The sequence below is a fragment of the Sturnus vulgaris genome, chromosome 5, assembly GCF_052056855.1.
Source record: "Sturnus vulgaris isolate bStuVul1 chromosome 5, bStuVul1.hap1, whole genome shotgun sequence".
Lineage (NCBI taxonomy): Eukaryota > Metazoa > Chordata > Aves > Passeriformes > Sturnidae > Sturnus > Sturnus vulgaris.
The window spans coordinates 13,322,397-13,345,231 of NC_142247.1; the positions used below are offsets into that span (position 1 = coordinate 13,322,397).

The following is a 22,835-nucleotide window of genomic DNA, read 5'->3' on the forward strand; positions in this document are numbered from 1 at the left end:
AGCTATTTTTAATTTGGACTGTTTTTAAGCACTGTTCCCATTTCTAACATCTTCCAGTTTTCAAGTACCAAGGCAGTTTTCAGTGAGGAAGTACACACATTACTCTTTTTTCATGGGTGAGCCCAGTTCTGCCTATAAATTCACATCCATCCTGTATCTATACCATAAATTCACTTAAAATTATCTCAGTCTCAGCCTGATGAGCCTCCCCATGGGCACAGGGGATGATCTCAGTGTCTTCCACATTGAACAAAGCTGCAAATCATTCATACAGCTTCCTTTTTATACCTGTTTTTTATAGCTGGCCATCAACTAACCATACACACACAGCAGGTGGAGTGGGTGTTTTCTGCTTCTTTTTGGCTTATGTGGTTGCTGGAAAGAGGTTGTAGCACTAGGCTTTCATCTCTCTGATTAGTTGCTCTTGGAATCTTTTTCTACCTGCCACATAGATAAAATATTTAATCAGGCAGAGTTTATTATAGATGCAATTTCCTTTGGAAACAGCTCTAGCTTTTGGTAGGATGTTTCTCTGTTTCCATTAATCTCCTTTTTCTCTGTCCTTTAGTGATGTCAGCGACCTGTTAGCTTTTCTTAAGCCTTGACAGATGCTCCTGGAACTTTGTCCAGTATGATACCCTTAGGAGAGTCCATTATTTTGGGTAGATCATCCAGATGAATTTTCTAAGATGCTTCTTGGTGTTTAAGGCTGAGAATGCCACTTAAACTTCTTTTCAACACAATCAAACTGCCAAGGTTTCCCCTCAACTCTCAGTACAGCCTGTACCCAATTTAAATTGCTATAGCTACAACAATCTTGACCAAAATAATAGAATAGAACCAAAGTGCAGATAGCTGAAATATGCTGGAGCTTTTTAAAATATCTTTAACTATTTTGATATCTGTGCAAGTTCTAGTTCCTACACCTTTATACACTTCACTGACTTCATTTAAAGGAGACACAGTGTAAAAGAAGTAAAAAGCAAACTTTTTTTCCTAAGGTAGAAGAAGTGCTATTTGCTAGGATAGAATGATACTTTTGAAAGCCATGGAGTATTTTAGAGCCCTCTATGCATTGTCTGAAGAAAGTGGAGCAGAACATTCAATTCCCTGTTTCTCTTAGTTTCCAAATGCCAGTGAAGATTCAGTGGCAGAGATATTTATATTATTTAGGAGCAACTTGATAATTGTGGTCAGTTGTTTCTCCTATCTCACATCTAAAGATGCTATGGCTCTTTTTTATATAATATGCCTTAACTCAGATGTGGCCTCACCTTCTTACAGTCTGAAATACCATGCAAAAATACTTTTTCCCCTTTTGCTCTCTACCTCAGGGAATGCTCAATCCCAACGAATTGTCAGAATTGGATGGAGTTTGACTCCATAAGACAGCATTGACACCTCTTTCAGATCAGCAGCACAAAAAGAAGTTCCTTTTCTTTAATACTCAGGGCATTTAATCCTGAATTACAGTAGGAATTCTACCAAAGGACTTCTGACAATCACATTAATACTAAATAAGTTCCACATGCTTTATGTGATTACAATAAACACCAAAGATCCAAACACAGATTAAGCCACTATTTTAAAGTATTATTTATTAATCAAACAGGAACAAAAGCTGCTATTAGTGCCTTGGCTCCCTGAAGCAGCAGTAGCATATTACCCAAAAAAAACATAGATGTGGACTTAAACCAGGCCAAGGGTATTTTTCAGGGATGAGGTAGGTCCGGTCTGGGGTCTGCAGCACAACTCAGACACAGGAAAAGATAATACCTTTAAGGGCACAGTTAGAGAAGTCTAAAGTATTTTTTAATAAGTCCAAACTGTAAGTTTGAAAGTAGCTATAAATGTCAGCAGCTGCCTGTCAGCAGCTCCAAAGAACCTGAGGTTGGCCATGAATCACTGGAACAGCCACGGCCATAAACTCCCCCTTGAGGAATCAGTCACACTCCCAGAAGACTTACAGATATTGGAATGATCATTCAGGGATGATGCCTGACCGACCTTGATATCCCCAGCAGCTCAGCACACATATTCCTAAAGCAGCAACTCAAACAGCACCAGTGGTGAAATCCAGCTCCATGTTTTCACAGACTGGGACCAGAATAATTTGTCTGGTGATGTGCAACAATGGGAACCTCTTCCTGGGGTTTTTATCCACAGGCTTTACCCAGATAATGATTTGGAAAACAAATACAGTTTTTAACAAGTGATATATCTTTATCTGAATTTGTCTCAGGGCTAGAATTTCCCTTCCTTAATCTGCTACTCCAGAAAGCCACAGTGCCCAGTGCTGCTCTGCTTCACCAAGCTAGGCAGTAACCTTACACATTCCAGTAAATTCAGCACTTTGCTTGGAATACCAAGTCCTCTTTAGACTGGTCTTACTTGTTCTAAAAATCAGACCATTTTTTCTACTTTCCCCCCCCATCTGCATTTTTACATTGAAAATGACCAAACTAAGGAGTGCTGTCAAATATGACAAATTGTCAAATATACTTTGACATGGAGTAAAAATACAATCATAAAGATTCTGTCTGCAGTGTTTAAATTGACACAATTCCCCCGATATCAATGGATTTACATCAACTTTCATCAAATTAGGATATAGCTCAGTCTTGATGATATCATATGTCAGACAGTTAAAGTTTCAGGGACCACCAGCACACTGTGAACATACAAGTAAAGACAATGACATCATCTGGATGCACAAGGCTGTGGAGATGATTCATTCAGCATAATCATCTGCATTCCTGAACCAGGTTTAATGTAGCAGGAAAAATGAGGGATGGCAGCAACTATGCTGGAGTATGAAGTGAGAAAAATAAACAGAGCACCAGTGCTCAGGCAAAAACAGTTCTGTGTGTTGCATTCCAGAAGCCATTCCCAGTTCCATTTCCAGCTTAATGGGCCTAGGAGCATGTAGTGAAAAGCAAAACAATTTGCACAAGAGCATGCTCGTATGCCTAAGGAATTTCCTTTGCCAAAGCCAGTCTGCAAAAGCACTTCAGCCAACACACACCATCTCCTTCCTGCCTTGTTTTTCCCAGTGCCATCTCTGCATTCCCAAGAGCTGGAGCACCAGGTAGGCATGGGGCAGATGATGACTTAGTTCAGCTGCATAAACCATCCTCCCCAGGTCCCCTGGGCAAGCCCAGCAGTTGGATGTTTTTCCGCACAATTTAACTCCAATTATTTGGGAACAACTCGTTTGCATGTAGCAACACTTCCAGATTTCCCCATCAGTCAGGGACCAAAGGATCACCTGGGTTTAGGCTTTCTGCTAGGGCTGGGTCAGGGACAGATATTCTGGCAGAGCTGAGATGCCACAGGGGAACTCAAAGAGGAACAAACAGAGAGGATGCAAAAAGCTCTGGAAATCCTGCAGTGTCAGCGCTGTAAGAGATGCTGACTTCAGGAGGCTCTTTATGAGCTTCTAGCAGCCCTGAAATGCTTTGTAATGTCCTGTAACTACCACAAAATCTGGGATAAAAAAATCAAATGCTAGACTGTCAGATGCTGAAAAAAATAAAATAAAATGAGTGGAAGGAATCAGGGATATATCATCAGTGTCCTCTTGCCTCTAAACTCTGATGATCTTTACTATATAAAAAACTCACAGATGATCTTAAGCAGCTATCTGTGGCTATACTGCAAAATCTATGAGAAGATTCACAATTCACACTCTCAACACAGAGAAAAACTTCTTGCTCAGGCCAGATGCAGAGAGTATTTTTCTTTCAAAGTCAGATGTACAGACAACTGAGTGCATCCACACCATCTTCACTCCAAACTTTGTTCTAAAACTTCTTCCTGAGAGAAGAGCAAGAACCTGTGCAAGTTCCCATTTTCAGCACAATGGTTTTGTACAGCCTTCCTGTATACCAGGACACAGTGCTGTGATACTGCTGAGAAACTGATTGTCCCCTTTCCATTCAAAAGGACCTCAAAAAAAGCTGCATTCCCAATTGCTCCGGATACTGCCTGCAGGAAAAAGCCAGGGCGAGGCCATGCCAGGCTGGGGACAGGGCAGAGCAGGGCTGTACCCAGCTGCCAGCTCAGGGAGGACAGTAACTCAGTGCCTCTCTTTGAAGGATCACAGCAATGTGTTCCTCATCCTCACAGAGGGGATGGAGTATTGTATAATACTCTTTACAGCACAATCTGTGCACTGTCCACAGTTTTTCACTTTATTTTTACATTTGTGCTGACTACAGTGCTATAGGCTTTCACATGCTTTCAACTTCCATATGCGTACAAGTTCCCACTGAAAATAGCCTGCTTGTCATCCGCCTGGATTTTATTTCCTTTGGGAAAGCTCTCACAAGATTCAAGTAGCCACCTTCTGATTTAATGGCCTGAATTGGGGAAAAAAGCCCTCAACTTTCTTCTGCAACGTTCTGACATTTGAGAGCATGTTATAGTTTTGGATATAATCAGCAGCCCATTCCTTCCATTAAAAAACTTCATTGCCGTGTTTGAAAACCAAGGATGATAAAGAATAAAATTCTAGGATCACAATATTCAAATCCATATTTTAAAAAGTTATGTTACCAGTTCAACATTTCTAAATATACAGCAATATTTTAAATAAAGCTCCCCATTAGCTTAAAAACCAATTTGCAATAAAGAGCTCCCTATTTACATTTCTTTAACGTTATCCCTTAGCATTCACAGCTAAGCTGTAACTTTACAAGAAATCCAGTATGCAAGAATAGTTTATTACAACCATAATGAATGAAGTTACTTCCTCATTTTCCTTCCACAAATCCTCATATTTCAGTGCCATAAAACTTTTAAGCATCTGCACTGCTCTTTGCATGTTTGATGAAAAATTAGTGATTGCCTTTAGTGAAGTACACATTAGCTAAAAAATACACAAAAGCTGAAGAGAGAATTTTGCTAATGATTTTTCACCTAGGAGAATTCTCCATGTGACCCACATGTCAGGAATCGGCTACAGAAGTAAATAAAATCTCTCCAAACAATTTTTCCATCTTAATTTATTCTCAAAGTTCCTTGAAATGGTTATAATTTTTAATTGCTACTAAAACAAGATGCAGAGATTCAGGTCCTACTTTTTATTCATTCTGGGGCCGTTTCTCTGCCCTGTTGAATTGTACATCCTGACAGCTTGGTTTGCCCCATGCTGCTTTATCTTTCAGCAGTACCATTTGGTTCTCTTTCAGCACAATGAAAGTTTTTGGCAGGTTTCTGTTTCCTCTTCCGACAAACCAGCTATTGTGGAAAAAGCATGAAACCAAGATGAAGAATTCCAGTGGATCAGCTTTAACCGACCAAATTGCTCCTTGTATCTTGAAAACCTTTTCAAGACACGTCCTTTCACCATTTACTCTTTCAAATCAGGAATTGAAAAAGCATCATTGCCAGAGGAAACCCCCCCCCCCCCCAAAAAAAAGGAGTTAGAGAGTAGAAATTAAGTATTAAGGTGGCATATTTATCATTTAATTAACTAATTCTGTAGAAGTTCTTGCCTGTAGTATATTCCAGACCTGATGGCAGAAAACTGCCATGAAAAACTGATTAAAACAAACTTCCTCAAAAAGAGAGTGGCTGAACTTAACAGGAAAGTAGTCTGTGCCATTTAGTATGATACCCAAATAAATCAGCCAGAGTTCATTTCAGTCATTCAACTTTTCACCAAAAACTACATCCCAGAGAGGGCTCTTATCATGTTCTGCAATAAAAAAATCACTTGCTGACCTGGGATCTGACTGACACACTTATTTTGGTGTTTATACTTGGACCTATTTTATATTTGCTTCTGGACTTTCAGTTATCACCATTGCAAACCATTTAGAAAAAGTAAAAATCAACTAATTTTTTTAATTGAAAAAAAATACTATCCTGAGAAGAACTTGTAAACTGCTTTTGAAAATACAAAAATTGCAAATTTTATTTTTCCGTTAATATATTATTCTTCTGAAAAATGTACCCCAGAACTCAAAACACGTTTAAAAGTGGATTTTGCTGTATTAATACTGTGGCTGGGGCAAATAACACCCACATCTGTGATGATCAGTGTATAAACAGGGAATGTTAATGAGCAAACAGTGCTGGTAACCCTTGAACTGCTGAACCCAGATGGAAGCCCACCTGTGCTGACTGTGACAGAGCACACACAACAGATACATCCTCCCAGGTATGTTGTATCTTCAATGAGACCAAGTGAAAAAACATTGCATAAACTCCATGCCTCATCAGCTCAACTGGAGATCCAAAAAAGCTCTAGTGAGAATAAGGGAAAACAGCCAGAAGCAGTCATTAAAATGCAAGTAGAAATAAACAGCTCAGAGATAGAGAAATATGGAAAATGCCAATGTAGTTCTAGAAACAGATGCCATCAAAGAAAATAGACTTCTTTCAAACAAGAAGGTCTGATCCCACTTTGACAGAACCCCAAAAGAAACTCCTGTTGACTTCAGAATACAGGAACACAGCACAAATCAAATAGGATAAGAATTTTATGAAAGGGAAGCTGTTATTTGATGACAGAGGACCTACAATCCAGCTGCATCATTATCATAGCAAGAAACTCACTGGAATGAAGTTATCTCAATCTAACAGAGATTAATTCAGTCTCACCCTGATATAGATCCCGGATGCACTTTTGAGATGATATACATCACCTTAGCCTGAGGGACTGCGTTATCCTTGTAAATTCAAGGGATGACAGATGGGTCTATTAGGCACCAGCAGTGCACCCTGAACATGTTATGACAAGTAATCTGCTTGCAAGCAAGGAATAATCCCTTTTCTAATGCCAGGATCTCACACTGAACATGCTGCTTAGACAACAAAATCATTGATAACAAAGAAGTCTGCTTTGTTCCTGCAAGTGCAAACACTGACCACATCCAAATCCCTGTGCTGTGCCTGAAGTGCTAAGGCTGCACCTCCTGTTGAAAGATGGTGATCATTGGATGTGGTTACACACCCGATTTGGGACTAGGGAAGTGTGTGGCACAGGAACAATGGATGGAACTTGCTGCCTGGGCAACGCTGCTGATGTCATGTCTGACTCCAGTGGAGTCAGTCCAGGACTTTCCTCAATTAGGACACAATTACCCCAGCAGCAGCATTTTGAAACGTGAAGTCTCAGGGGAAGGAGTAAAGGAAAGGAAGAGGGACTTTTTTCAAGCCTTTTGGAGTCAACAACAGTTCACCAGCCTCAGCTAAACCCTGTGCAAGCAACGAGCCACAATCCCTTAAGGATGACCACTCAAAAAATTTCCTTGGCCTTTAAAGGCTGAGGCCTGTAAATAAATAATGAAAGGACATGTGTGGAGATGTCTATCACGCAGGAAGAAACTGGAATGATGAAAATAATTTTCCCACAGTTCAGGGAAAACACTGCAGCTGTAATTGTGGATAAAAACAAAGTCTCATCAGCACAGCCTGAACGTCTGCTTGTACAGCACAAGTGCAGGTAGCCAGAGACCAGGCATAAGAGTGTCTGACCATTTTTTAACTCCCCTAGGCAAAGTCCTGCCTAGAGATGGCCCAGCCTTTGCCTTTTCATAGTTACCACATTTCTTGAGCTGATTCATTTCCCTCGCTCTGAAAAAAAAGGACAATTGCACTGTGCAAAATCATCTTTACCTTGGAGTACTTTGAGAAAGTTATGAAATGAGGTGGCTGCATGGACTTACATCAGCCAGCAGATGCTAACTATTCACACTGTTCATCATGCCTTCGTTGCAAAGCTGGGGTTGCAAGATAATAAGACAAACAAAAGGCAGAGACAAAAACAATGCAAAGGCTTCACAGATCACCCAGGAACAGGCTGAGGTCAAAGCCATGGAAGGATGCTTTGAGAGGTGCAGCCTTAAAACAGAGGGAGAAAATTCCCATTTAAATGTTTAAAGACAATTATGTGGAAAGAAATGTTTAAAGCCAGCAATGTGCAAACCACAAGGGAGTCACAGATTGAGTTCAGTTTATGGAGAGGGTGAGAAAGACAAAAGTGACCTAAAGTGACACAGGTTTATATAGAAATATATAAACCTTTAATAATACAAGAAATAATAGAGATAATAATATTCATTATTATAAATATATGATTATAAATATATAATAGAACCATATTATATTACATTATATTATATTATATGACATTATATTAGATTACATTACATTATATTTTTAGCTATTCCATTATATTTTTAGATATTATATTTTCGATATTATAATAATTATAATAAATAATATAATAAACCTTAAATAAATATAACCTTTCACACATCTCTCCATTGCCTTCTCCAGGCTATGATTCCTGCACAAAGGAATAGCATTTTCATGCTTTGCTAATATCTATTAGCAAAATCTTTTCTCTCTCTTCTTAGTGAACATTAATCTAGGTCCCAGAGATCACCACTGTCCCTACCAGCCACCTGCTGACCCAGCATGGCACAGTCAACTCCATCATCCACCTGCCTCCTATTTCCAGGATCCCAAGGCCACTCAGCTGAGAGCATCATTAAGAAAAAGATGTGCTGGTGCCTATATTTCTATAAAATTGTTCATGGTGAGTTATATCTCTTGTTTTCTAGTTTTATCACTATTACTGTGCTCGATAAAGGTGTTTGAAATGGTTGGCATGGTATGGCCCCAATACAGGCTCTGCAAGGAAAAGGTTACAGTTCAGGAAGGAAAACAAAGCAAACTGATAAACACCGTTGAGACACCAAATAATATCAAAGAAACACACCTCGCACACTATAACTAAAGCCTCACAGAATATGATGCAGTTCAGGTATTTTTATGCTCTTTTATGACCCAGCAAAAACAAAAACCAAGGGAGTGGCTACACTTTAAATCCTCTAAAATACTGCAACTACAGAAACATATGACAAAACACATTTTTAGGAGACTTTGCAAATAGCTTTTCACACCAGAGCTTCTCCAATAGGTCAGGTGTGGAGCAGAACAGTTTTAGCCCAGATGTGGATGTGCTGTGTTTGTGTACATGATAATGTGGTTTAATGATTACAGATGGGGACCTGGCCTAGCCTGTGTTTTTACACATTCTCTATTCCTATTAATCTCTTGGAAATTGCTGCATGCATGGCCAGAAGAGAAAAGATAGATGAGGAGGAAGGAAATCTATGCCTTTTTACAGGATGCACTCAGCTCCCCAGAGGAGGGGCCCATATAGTCACAAGGAAGAGATGCCAAAGGAAATGCACACAGGGAGTAAATCCTCTGGAGGAAGAGCACTGTGTTTAAACACTGCATGTGGAAAAGGAGATTAACCAGGAAGAGGTTATGAGTGACTGAGAGGTCATCACCAAAGACAAGGACAAGGCAATTGGAAGAGCAAACAGAGCAGCAGAGCTCACAGGCTCATTGCATTGTTATTAAATGATTTAAAGGGCAGAAACAAGGAAAGAAAAAACAGTCTCTTATAGGCAGTGAGTGGGACTCACTGCCATTTAAACACACTTGGTCATCCAACATCCATGCTGTTCTTCACAGAACCACGTGGCTCCTACTAAGAGCAGAGTTTAGCCAGGAGTAAAAACATCCTTTGGAGGACCCTGAAGTCCCTTTGCCACACTGCTGAGAGCAGCCACAGCTGCAAGTGCAGAGAGCATCTGTCTGACCTGCCTCCCTGACACTGGAGGGAAACTAAGCACACCAACATTTGAGAGAGAATCTCCCATCTGGTCAGTCCTGCAGAGTTTTCCTGAACAGTTTTAATGGCATAGTAACAATTTATCACCCTTTCAGTCCAGCCACTATCTCTCCACACCACAAAAACTCTCAATACCTTTCCTGTGACTGACTACAAGGGCTTCAACTCAAAGGCCAGGCAGGCTCAGGACATCTTCTATCATTAGGCTGATGAGGACATACTGATTTTTGGTGGTTTGCTAGAAGTTTCAAGTTTTGATGAGTGAACAGCAGTGAATCCACACAGGCTGCTCAGATTTACAATTTCAAATCTTTTGGATTAATCTGCAGAGTGCTGAAACTCACATCTGCATCCATGTTCAAACTGGTGATGTCTTATGGAGGTTTAAAATTCTGAAACACCCATTGCAGAGGAAGGCTCTGTGGAAGAAAAAGCAAGCCTAGCCCTTACCTCAGACGCCTAATTCTGCAAGACTTGGATTTATAAATACATAAATGAATGCTCTGATTTCATTTCTCACATGTCATTCAGTGATAAATGGAAGTTACAACCATGAGAGCAAGAGCATTTATTTTGCTTATGGGAACACCAGCAAAGTAGTAATTAAACTGAGGCAGCTCAGTAACATGCTTCCTTCCCCACAAACCTCTCCAAAGGACCCTTGTCAATTGACTTATAGCATAAAGTAAAAATCTCATAATGTTTCCTGATAAATTGTTTTGTAGCAAATTGTGTTGGTTCTGCAAAGCCTGGTTTTTGGCAGCAGGGTGGCCACAGGGGTGGCTTCTGTGAGAAGCTGCTGGGAGCTTCCACCGTGTCTGGCAAAGCCAATCCCTGATGGCTCTGAGGATGGACATGCTGCTGGCCAAGGCTGGGCCAGTTAGAGAGGATGGTAATGCCTCTGTGGTAACAGATTTAAAAAGAAAATCAAAACAAAGATAGGGGGGCAGTTTTAACTCCAGATAGAGAAGAGAAGGAGGTGAGAACATGTGAAGGAAACAACCTGGGGACACCAAGGTCAGTGCAGAGGAGGGGCAGGAGCTGCTCCAGGGGCCAGAGCTGAGATTGCTCTGCAGGCTGTGGTGAGACCATGGGGAAGCAGCTGTGCCCTGCAGCCCATGGGATCCATGGGGGATGCAGAGATCCCCCCACAGCCCATGGGGATCCATGGGGGATGCAGAGATCCACCCACAGCCCATGGGATCCATGGGGGATGCAGAGATCCCCCCACAGCCCGTGGGATCCATGGGGGATGCAGAGATCCCCCCACAGCCCGTGGGGATCCATGGGGGATGCAGAGATCCCCCCTCAGCCGTGGCAGAGGTGCCCACACCAGAGCAGGTGTGGATGCTGGAGGAGGCTGTGATCCAGTGGGACCCAGTGGAGAGAGGGCTCTGCTTCCAGGCTGGAGCAGCCTGTCCTTGTTGGACTGCACCCCGTGGGAAGGGAGACCCACACTGCAGCAGTTTTGGGAGGATTGTTTGCCCATGGGAGGGATTCACGTTGCAGCAGTTTTGGGAGCACTGCTGCTCATGAGAGTGGAATCACGCTGGAGAAGTTCATGGAGAATTGTCTCCTGTGGAAGGGACCCCATGGTCTCACAGGGGAAGGACTCCTGTCCCTGAGCAGTGCAAGAAAATCTCGGTGATGAACTGACCAAAACCCCCACGCCCTGTCCCCTGTGCTGTCGGTGGGAAGGAGGGAGGGTCTGGGGAAAAAGAGGTGTTTTAAGGGTTTATTTTATTTCTCATTGTCCTCCTCTGATCCTGTTAGTAATAAACTCACTTTGTACCTCTAAGCCAAGCCTGTTTTTCCCTTGCAGCATTTTTCTCCTGGTCCTTATCTCAACTTCTTAAATTTATTTTCTTTCCTCTGCCCAGCTGTAGCAGGGGAAGGTGAGGAAGTGGCTTTTGTGAGTGCCTGGTGTTTGGCCAGTGTGTAACCACAAGACAAGTACCTATACAGCACAGCATTTCTCTATATATCCCTCCCTCTTAATCTCCTATTGCCTTTCCTCCTCACTTCACAACAGTCACATGAATTCTCAGAAGCCACCACAGGACTATTTTCCAAGACTTCCTTTTTTTTTTTAACACCCTCCAGAGTAGAGTAATGCACAGGTGGCTTTTACCATAAAAATAATGCACAGCAACATGCACAGTGTTTGCATCCATTGATTTTGCTGCCTGGCTGGAAGCAAGACCTCAATGAACAACAAGGAACTGCCTTATTCCATGCAAAGCCAAGAGTATTTCTATCTTTGCTTCCCAGGAAGCGATGCCTGACAGGATCTAAAATCTACTGTTGTAACTGAGTCCAAACTCAGTGAGGAAATAAGCTTTAATCATCTTTAGGATTTCAAACCACAGCTTTCACTCTCAGATCTCTTGAGCATTCATTTATTGAACTTCTTTCATTTAATTTGTCCTGAGACCAAGGAGAAGTAAGTCCAGAACAGCATGCAAAGGCCAAGCAGCTCTAATGCTTTTCACCTTCATCATTGAAATGTCACATAAAATATTTCTTTCCTGGAGGTAGAGCTACACCAGAAGCAAGGCAGACACACCATCTCTTTTTTTGTGACTCTACTAAATGTACCAGACTTCTTACTCTGACTTAGGGCTGGGGGAAGAAAGGCCTGCTTCTAATAGAGAAGAAAATAAGGACAACAAGGACTTTAAGCCCTATTTCAATCCTGGAGCACACTGAATCATGTATTTGTCCCAGCTTATCAGGGCAATAAAAAAAATTACATTTTCTTTTTTGTGAATGAGAGAGCATTTTTGGATATCTGGAGAGAAATCTCTTGATATTGAAAACAGCTTTCTCTGATCCATTTTTAGCTGGCATGGCTGCTGTGTAATTCAGGGATCAACTTTCTGCTTTTGCCGATTTTAAAAAAGCTTTACTGTAAGCTCTTCCCCCCATTCCATGCCAGGGAACTCTTAGAATGATCATCACCATCATCTAAGCTTTTGCAGTGCTATGGCAAACAGGCTGATGTCACTTGACTGAAAAACTTGTCCTCTCTGTGGAGCATTGAAAATTGTGGACTATAATCTTCTCTCCAGATATCACAGTGTGGCCTAATTCACCTTCACTCACTGAACAACTTCTATCCCTCTATCCCTCTATCATCCTCCTATCACTCTCTGAACATCTTGAAATTCCCTGCACCTGTGGGTTTTTCCCACAAATCCCCGCGGATTTCTCACTTTTAAATGCACTTCAGGGGTGATCCTTTTTAAAATCCAGGGGTTATGACATTAAGAGACACTGATGCTGGCAGATGTGACAGACTCACAGCTCCACAAGAACAGCCCTCCCAGGTTTGATGGGTGACTGCAAGGACATGAAGAAAGGATGTCTCTCTAAAAGGGGTTACAATTCACAGTGGGAAGCTAAACAGAAACAGTTGGAGGGATTTTCAGAATTGCTAGAGGCTCTGACTCACATTCATTGTAAGATGATTTAAAATGTAATGACCTGTTCTCCCAAGTGTTTGTTCTCAACTCCTGCTAGGGGTTACTAACTCCAAGGAAAAACAGGAAAATGAAACTTGTGAAGGCTGGTTCCACCCAAAGCTCTGCAACTTTGCTAAAACCACACTTGGAGATGAATTGGGCTGGTGAATATGCACCAAACTCCACAAATTCCATCTCAAATCAGTAGCAAGCAGTTAGGAATGAGGCACTTAAATCCATGTACAGCATTGGGTAAATAAATACACATGTAAGGCATAAGGCTCTAGAGCATCCCTAGAAAGGGGACAGAAATTCAAAGTTTAAGTGAAGAATAATCATTCTAAGAGATTTCACCAACTAATGTAAAAATACTTTTTCTGAGAAAATTATTAATCACCCCTAAATTGATTATCTTTTAATCAGATTTTTTTAAGCATCAAAAGTTAAAGATGTAAAATGTTACTCATTAGCTCTATTTTAAATTGTTAAAATGGTAAATAAACAGGAAAAAGTATTTTCCTGTTTCAGAGCAGAACTGAAATAACCAGCTGGTGGAGATTAGGGTCTCCGAGTGTCCTGCAGGGAGGATATAAATTCTTGTTTCACTTCTGCTAGAACAGGGTGAAAGAGTAGGTAGGCACTGCTGCCACAGATGAGCTGTCTGTCTGTCTGTCCAGCTCAGCTACCAGCTCTTGGGCTTCACAGGTTTACTCTGCCTATGCCTGTGATGCCAGGTGCTACTTTCAATTCTCAGTGCTCAGCTAAAATATTTGTAATTTTTTCCTCATATTGTAACCAGATAAAACTGTTCTCACTAACAGTGAAGCTGTGAAACTCCACCCATCCTGGACATTTAAATCCAAGGAAAGGTAAAGGAGCTTTTCCTCATATTCAAACTGCTCCAAGTGTCCCCTGGCAAAAGCAAAATGAAGCAGCAGGAAATTAAACACGGGATAATAGTGTCCGTTTTTTGAATAATATGTTGCTGCTGCCACAGACATCACTGACTGACTGATTCCTAGAGAAAGGAACTCTAGTGTTTTGGTGGCCAACAGCACATTGCTGGTTTACAGGTAGTCATCATAAAGTCAGGTTGCAAAATATAAGGCAGCCCTCCCTGCTATCCACCATAAAAATATCCAATCACACTCTCTAAAGAAATCACGTGTATTTAAAGGCATAGGCATTGGAAAATATTTAGCAATTGAGAGTGAGAGGCTTTTGGAAATACTAACGTTTCTATCAATGTTAATCTTTGCCAGAAGGGCCTTAGTCATTCTGTAGTTCATCATTGAATAAAAACATGAAATTAGAATTTCAGCTAATAACCAGTAGCTTCTGGTTCCTAATAAGTTGAGTTTTCCTGCAAAACAAGCCTAAATTCTGCTTTTAATTACATAATTGCAAATCCAGAGTAAATGATTTGGGAGATAGAACACTGCAATGAGAATAAAAGCCTACTAAGAGTTTGATTCAGAGTTTTCCTGCTTGCTGGCCTTAAGTGATGGGAATTAGGCAATATTTTTCATGGGCCCTTCCATTCCAAATGCTGAGATGCACAGATAGTTGGCAAAGATGCTTTCTGAAGTGCGATACAATAGCTGCAAACATTGTTCACCAGGTAAAGCAGCTTCTCCTGTCTTTGAGAGACTGGAGAGGACTGGTTTTGGAGGTGGGCTAAGACAGTTTAAACTACTCCTTTTAATTCATTTGGTCAAAACCACAAATAATGCTGGAGTATAGGTTTTTTGTAATAAAAATTTTCCCAAGGACTAGGAAAATACACTTTTTTCCTCTGAAAAATACTCTGAAATTATTGACCTGCATTTTTAATAAGTACAGGCTTGTTTATGTAATAGATTTCAGTAATAATTTTATTTGGCTATGTTTGACTGTGGACAGCTGGAAAGCAGACACAAGTGCAAATAATTTAAATCTTAAAGGAAATGGGGAATCTGTCTCTAATTAAGGGCTATGCTATGAAATGGATTTACGAATTGTTAATTTAAATAACGAGCCTTAGTTCAGTGCTACCTCCATCACAAATGAAGGGTATAGTAAAAAATACAAGTACCTCACAAGTGACCTAAATCTGGTCCTCCACAAGTGCTGCACACACCTCAATCTTGAGGAAAGGCAAAGGCAGCTCCCAACACTAACACAATTCAAAACAAAGGCTATTGTTTATAGGGCACTGTGCCCCATTCAGATATCATTAATTTCTGCTGGAGAAGCACTAAGACACAAACATCAGCTTTGGCAGCTGAGAGAAAGAGAGCAATTGCAGGAACTGTAGCTGTTCAGATGGTGAGAATTAGTGTTGCTCCCTTAGCTTCACTAGAATTATATGGATATAATGCACCAGCTGAGGATATTATCCATTAACTGTAACTCCAGCTGTGCCTGCATGGCTAATCCAGACAGATCTTTGAGTCAAGGCTTATATGACATGAAGCATGCTGCTTAATATAATATAATTTATCATGAAGAGACTCAAATAATTTCTGCATCAACTCACAACTCAGAGCTAAGTGAATATGGGAGAGCAAATAAACCACGATCTGAGTTATTAGGAGGGCTACTAAGTGATCCAAAGCCCACTGAGTGGTCCATGTGCACATCAAAAAGTCATTGAAATTATTTAAGTGTTGAAATGACCCGTGCTGTGCAATTTGAAAGCAGTTTGTTATGAGCACTGAACACTCCATATTCAAGCTGTTCTCATTCAAAGTCCACAGCTGCTTCAAGATGGGAGATAGTTGATGAGTTCCTACCTTATAAACAGTTTATTCTTAAAATTCTTTACTCAGCCACCCTTTTTTCCCCCCCTCCTTAACTTTCCCTAGAATTCAGGGCAAATTTACAGGAAATATTTTAAAAATAAATCATCTCATCTCTTGTGAGCAAGTGTACAGAGGGGGGGCAAATCTAGGTTTGAACCAATTTTTCTCACCAAGTGAAACGATGTGCACAGAAAACCAGTGACAACATATGCCTGGCTCTATTAGCGAGCCACCCTTCTGAAAGCTGTCCCTTTATCATGTCCTAGGATGTCCTCTTTCTTGAGGCTGCTGCTGTCAGAGCTGCCTGAACAGCTTCCACTCACTGATCACAGTCTATGCATGCAACCCCTGTGTCACTTTGCATGGCTCAAAACTCCTGGCAAACAGCATTAAAAGAAATGGCAAAGTACCTTATGAGCAATTCACAGGCCAGTCCTACAGCCGAGAGGCTGCAGAAGGATGTTCATGGCTGGCCTGTCTGCAATAGAGGGAACATGTGCCTTCCTCAGGGCACACATTACCCCCACATCAGTCCCATACATTATCCTGGCCAACTATCCAGCAGCACTGGCATAGTTTGGCTTCCCTCCATGCAAATCTTCAGTGAGGAAAGGGGAAAACACAGTACAAGAAAGAGGAGCAGCAGATCTAGGGTTTAAATCTTTGTTATCTGCCAATACCTTCATTCCCCACCCCCAAGGTCTTCCTGGACCTTGTCTGTTCCTGCCAGTCCACCCCGTTCCTTCCTGGTTTCAGCAGCAGCAATTTTCACTCTGTAGGGCTGGGAAGGAGTCTCTTGGCTTCTCAGACTTTGCTGATGGACCAGCTATCCCTCATTTCCTCCACTGAAAATGACACTGGACAGAAGGTTTCCAAAGCTGGATTCAGGCCCCATGCACATCCTCAGTTAGACAATGTTACTTTACACTGAAAGCCAGAATAAATGGTTGAATAAAGCATAAACCAGAAAATGGGAATTAGAATACCTAATATTCCAGCTCAATTTAGGAATTTCACCCTGTTTACAAAGGCAAAACCAGTCTCACTTCAGTTCTAAGCAGAAGATGTTCTGTTACTTGAGCTCTAACCAAGGTCATCAGAAACTCCACACCTACTCTAAAAACCAACCCCCTTCTTTGCCAGTAACAGTACAGCAAATTTCTCAAACAAATATCTAAAGCAAAAGATCTTTCCTGACATCTGAAAGTTAGCACACAACATAGACCTTGCTTCTCAGTTTCTGCCCTGACCCCTGGAATGTTGCTGTCGCTATGAGCACTGAGTGTTCCTCAGGGGATGAGAAGCCTTTATGAATAGTGCAAGACAAGTAAAATTAATATGGAAAATTCTGGTTCAGGGCTTCAGCTCTCATACCTCTGTTATCTAAACATTTCCATCAGAGCCTCAATAGAGCCACCTGAAGAGAACAAAACACAATTTGGAAACTGTCAAGCATGAATTCCCTTCATATGAAGAAGGAATTAGTCCCTTAAAAGGTAGTTGTCTCTATAGGACAGAATTTTCCTTGGCAACTGCTAAGCACACACAGGGGGAAAAAAATTCATTGATATCTAACACCCACTTTATTCCAAGTGAATAATTTTAAATAATTAATCACCACCACTATTAATTTATGATTTTTTTCACTTGGGATTCCAGGTCTGTTGCTAATGGTGGTTATTTAATGCTTCATATCACAGAGACATATTTTCACACAAGGTTGCAAAGGGCAAAATGAGAGGAAAGGCAAACCGTACTGCAGAACTTAGCTGACCCAGCAACATCCAGGAGCACTGACAAAAATAAAAGGAGGATGTTGAAGGTCCTTCTCTGCTGTGGCTCCTCAGTGATTGTGGAAAATTAACAGAAAGAGACACACCCCTGATGGGCATCATTGGCTCCTAGCAAAGTAGAATGCTCTGGGTCCTGCCACTCTGTGACAGAGGAAAATTTCTTGGACAGTAAGTTTGTCACCTGATGTTTACTTCTGCATCTGAGGAAGAGCCAAACACTGCAATAATCTGACAGTGTGTGAACAGCAATTAGCAACTCTGTGGACAGAAACAGATTTTCTGGCAGGTCTCATTAATCTCTTTATGCAGATTTAATATTCATGAAATAAACTGTGTGAGTGGCCAAGAACATTAAGTCTTCTTCACAGGAGGTACCTCAGCAAACACCTATGATCAGAGAGTGGGCACAGAACCAGTGATATGCTGCTCTGGGCTTCACTGACTCGCTGCTGGACTGTGATGGCTCCCTTGTGTTTTTGTTATCCTGTCTGAAAATGAGGGACCGGGGTTTTCATCCACCTTCCTAAATACATATCTGCACCAGTCTGTAAACAGCAGCTTGACTCAAAACTTACCCAAAAATGCACTTTCTAAAGTAGAAGGGAGATCAAATCTTTTAAATCATGCCCCACAAACCTTTTGGTCCCTGCTGTCCTCTACAGAACCAGCAGTCAGCAGCCCTTCCCAGAGGCCAGCTCAAACCTCACCACTTGCTGTCAAACATGCCTTCATCTCAAAAGCTCCACAGCTTTTCTGAAGATTCCTTCCTGCCTGACACAGAAGGACAAGATTCAGTCATCATTCCCTGGGAGGCTGACTGGGACAAGCTGGGAGTGGACTCCAGCCAGGAGACAACCTGTGAAGGAGCTGTGTTTCTGAACTGCTTCTAGTTTTCCTTAGCAGTATCCAGGCCCCTTTGTGCCAATATGAGCACCTGGATTTAGTGTTGTTCTGCCTGCACACACTCGTTGGCCCATGCCATGCTTGGATCCCACAGATGAGAGCAGAACACAACTAGGACTCCTGGGATGTCTATCTTTGGTACATCCAGCTGGGCCACCCCACAGTAAACTGAGCTTACCTAATCCTTTTAGGGTTGATGGGAAGAGCCTGAGCAGATGAGAAGCTGCCCATCTCCTGGAATGAACCATTTAGAGAACAATGAGCTTTGCTGCTAACACAGCTGGGCTTTACATCCATGAAAGCACTTGGATCTGTGCATGCAGCATGATCATATTCTGGTCAGCACAGAAGCTCCACCTTTGACTCAGATTTATAAGACTTTCCCCTGGCTATCCATCCTTCCTATCTTCCACAAATAACAGGAGCCTACAACAAACCTGGCACTGATGCCAGGTCTTCACTATATTTAACTGGCAACCTCCGATATATATCTGAGCAAATTTGTATCTTGTGCTACAAATTCCAGGTCTCACAAAATTCATCACTGCAACTGCTGTAAAAGAATGGTGTGTTTGGTTGCAGGGCTTTTTTAAAATTTGTTTTATAATCCAATTGTTGTCTTAAAAAATGAAGCTCCTCTTATTGTTTTCTTTCCGTTGCTACTGCTCAACGAGTCCCCTGTCAGGATACACATCTGGCTACTTCTTGGATTGCCTTATTCCCCAAACATTAGTCTGGCATAACCATAATGGAAGGTAGGATGGATTGGTCAGAAATATCTGAAAAGCAACTCTTGACCAGATCAAAAGCAAGTTTAATTAATCTAATGAATCTAAGAATCACACCCTTTTACCTCATAGGGTGTAAGTAGAAGTTTTCAGTTACTGAGCTGACCTTCATAAAAAGAAAATATAACTAGCTCATGTTTCATCATTTTATCTGATTACTCTATTTTGTCTTTTATTCTTTTTGAAAGTCTTTACTATTGTCTCTGTGAGTGAGTAGAAAAGTGCAAGAGTATGTCTACAGACCAGATTTCAAGTTTTTTCTAAAAATCTCTAAAGGAATACATAGGCTGCCAAGACTAGGTGGCCTTGCTTGAGCAGAGGCTGATCTCCAGGGGTCCCTCACAATTTATGCCATTCCATGATTTTGTGAATTCTCCTCAAGCTTAGCTTTAAAAAAAAATTCAACCCAAACCTGCCAAGGTGGCAGCTGCTTTCATTGTGTATTTGCAGCACTGCCAAGACTTGGGTAAGTCATTTCAGCGTTGCAAATCTCCAGAGAGTAAGAAGAATTTTACAAATTACATGCTTAGATGTGGGGATTTAAAAGTCTACCTACAGTGTTTAGCAGTCTCTGCCTGGAATGGAGTTGGAAAAGGTAACATTAGATGACTCCCTCTTAGCTGGATAGTAAATACAACCATCTGGTGTAAGTCTACATTACTGATTTACAGTGCTTCATTACTGGATAGTACAAGAGAGCAGAGACTAAAACTGGTAAGAGATCAAAATGAGGAAGGAAATCTTGACTGAAGTTTTAAATGAGCCACAATCTTTTAAACCACAGGATGAACTTTTGCCATGGAAACAGTGAGAGGCTCAGCTCTCTATTCTACACTGAGCCTCATATCAGTGTTAATCAATGCCAACCTGCTGCATGAAACAGGCAGGGCACTGAAAAATTCAGCTAAGGGTATTCTGAGTACAAATTCACCACTGCTACTAATTAGAAATGCTGCTCTGGGCATAAATCCAGGCAGAAACACTCTCTTGTTTGTAAGTAAGGTCTGCCAATAGTAGCAGAAGTAATAATTATCACACAAGAATCAACACCCTCCCACAATATAATAGAATAAATTAATTAGAAATTTAATAATACATGTATTTTTAGAGAATCATAGAATGGTTTGGGTTGGAAGGGACCTTAAAGGTCACCTATTTCCAACCCCACTGCAATAGGCAGGGACCCTTTGCACTAGACCAGGTTGTCATTTTGCACATGTTTGATATCCTTGTAGAAAAAGCAAAAAAGGTAGGAAAGTCACAGCAGAACACTCTAGTCTGAAATATTCATTTCTTTTTCCTTCTAAATACTAAGTATCCACACCCTCCCTAGGCAAGCCAGCTATAGGGGCTGGCACAAAAAAAAGTTAAAAACAATAGTAAGATTTCCTGTACAAAAATGTCATAAAGTAGCTAGAATTTCTTATTTTAAGACGCTTGAGAAATCTCTTGTATATGGTTTCAAAACTCATATGAAATAGACCCTTAATTTTAGTGTACAATTTGCATTAAAGGGTCAGACCCTTAAGAGTCTGATTTTAGCACCTGTTCTGCCTCAGTGAGAAGGGCACAAGTGATCCAAATGCATAGACAGCTGCCCAAATCAGCAATTCCAAATCTTACAGCTGTACAGTCACATACTCAAGGGAGAGTGTTAAAATTACTCTACTGGAGATCTTTTATAGTCCCACTTTACAGCTCCATCTTTTATTAGCTGTTAATAACACAGTTCAACATTACAAGCTGTCTACACACTCTGATCTAGCTTCGTATTCTAATTTTTCTAAATTCAAACTTATGGAAACCTGAGCTTACTTTATGATTATTGCCCAGATAGTCAGGTTTTAATTAACACAACTAAGTGCACTGAAAACTTTCAGTCTCACAGAGATGACAAAACTGACAGGAGGCAAAGCTCAAATCAACACACCATCTCTTGATATGTCCTATGTGCTGGTGGAATTCATGAGAAGAATTCGTGGTTCTTCTTAGTCAAAAAAGAGAACCAGAAATTGAAATAACTGTCTTCATTGTTTACAAATAATCACAACAGTCTCTTGCATCCCATCCTAAAATGCAGACATCTCTGCTGTGTGTTTTCTCCATCTACATTTTGGGAGAATTAGAACACACCAGGAGCACCACAGATAGAAGGACTTCTTTCTTCACTAAACTGTCTCCCCTGACACCACCATCCACCTTTTGAGGTTCTCTTGCAGAGGAATTCCTGCTATTAAGCTCTCTGGTGGAAGATGCAGACGAACTGATGTCCCTTTAAGCCACACATTACACATTTATTTGAATCCCTCTACACCACAAAATCCCACCTGAGGCCCAGGGAAACCATTAGAAGAACATCCTGCAGTCACAACTCACTGTCTTGGCTGCTTGCTGACCACCTTCAGAAATTCAACTGAGAAAAACAAAGATTTTGGAAAAAAAACTCCAAAACTTGTCTTTTTCTCCCTGTTGTGTCATTTTGAAATGCTGGCTTCCATAAATATTCTACCCATTTTGCATTTACACAGCTCCTAATTGTTCATTCTGTCAACCTGCATGCAAGTGAAGCAGACACATCTATACAACAAAATCAGAACATTTCCCCCAGAGACCTTAATGAACAGTAATGAGCCTGTGGGTAGAGCTGCTCAACATTTTCTTCTCCCACTTGCCTGCCTCTAAGTTTAAAAACACATTCTGGAATGGTCAGAACTAAGTTGTTCACAAGGATTTTTATGGAAAATAAATCAATCAGGATCAGCAACTCACAGCTTTCTGAGACAGACTTGGAAATCTGGCTTTCATATCTCGCACACCTTGCCTTTGAAAATGGGTTTTAATGCCTGACAATACTCCTCCCTCAATGATGATGCCATTTAACTTCTTTGTTACCTCCTAGGAAGGGCCTTCTGAGTATGGAGATATTTCTTCAATGTTCTACCCTCTTTCTGTAGACTAAACTAAAGTCAGAATAACTGATTTCTTCTGCCCTTGAGTTCTTCCACCCCCTACCCTGACAGAATCGTAGAATCGTTAAGGTTTGAAAAGACCTCTCAGATAAGCAAGTCCAGCCATCAACCACCACCAATTTCACCATTAAGCCATGTCCTCAAGTGTCACATGCACACATTTTTTTAACACTTTCAGGGATGGTGACTCCCCATAGCTATCTGTTCTAATGTTATAAAACCCTTCCAGTGAAAAAAAAAAATCTTTCCTAGTATCTAACCTAAGCTTCTCCTAAGGCACTGCTTTGCTTTTTTTGCCATCTCCTAAGAACATGTAGGAAAAAGTCCCAAAAATTCTTCCTTAGTCGTCTGCTATTATACTGGCTATTAATTTATAAACTCCTGAAAAAACATTTCTCGAGATCCATCCACTTCTGGTTTATCTAAAAATCTTTAATTTTGTGAAGCACTACAGTGTTCTACACAGGAGGATTA

At 41.0% G+C, this 22,835-nt stretch overlaps 1 protein-coding gene across 1 annotated transcript in view; it reads right to left on the reverse strand.

Annotated features, from left to right (window-relative positions):
- The window catches only part of ST8SIA1 (ST8 alpha-N-acetyl-neuraminide alpha-2,8-sialyltransferase 1), a 112,355-nt gene that overhangs the window by 21,125 nt on the left and 68,395 nt on the right, over positions 1 to 22,835 (reverse strand). The window lies entirely within an intron of this gene.